We start from the raw sequence: 550 nt of genomic DNA on the forward strand, positions 1-550 counted from the left end.
GGCCACTACTTTAGAGAACCGAATTAGTATGTAAGTGTGTAAGTATGGACAATGACCGAAACGAAGATGGCCGCACATGTGAGTAACGTGTTGCCAGAATACGTTTCAAGATGTGTTGCCAGATTTTCCAAGCGTAAGAATATTATAGAGGCGAATATAATAAGTTATATTATTTTACAAGTTTAATAGCAATTATAAGTATTATGTTTACAGCGTAAGAATATTATAAAGGCGAAAAATGATAAGTGGTAATTTAATATGTGTTTAAAAGCAATTATGGGTATTATGTACGCAGAATTCTCCTTCTTGTGTTGCCTTGCCAAGCATATAAAACACCTTCTGACATCGTAGTATTTTTGTGGCAGGACATTTTTTGCGTAGGCGGTCTTCGGCCGCGCTTGGGGATTATAACCCTTACTACGCAGAATTCTCCTTTCTGTGTTGCATTTCCAAGTGTATAAAACACCTTCTGACATCGTAGAATTTTTGACGCAAAACTCTTTCTGCGTATGCGGCCTTCGGCCGCGCTTAGGAATTATAACCCTTACTA

This window comes from Rhagoletis pomonella, unplaced genomic scaffold, assembly GCF_013731165.1.
Source record: "Rhagoletis pomonella isolate Grant_MI unplaced genomic scaffold, Rhpom_1.0 Rhpom_scaffold_00003, whole genome shotgun sequence".
In the NCBI taxonomy this organism is placed as follows: domain Eukaryota; kingdom Metazoa; phylum Arthropoda; class Insecta; order Diptera; family Tephritidae; genus Rhagoletis; species Rhagoletis pomonella.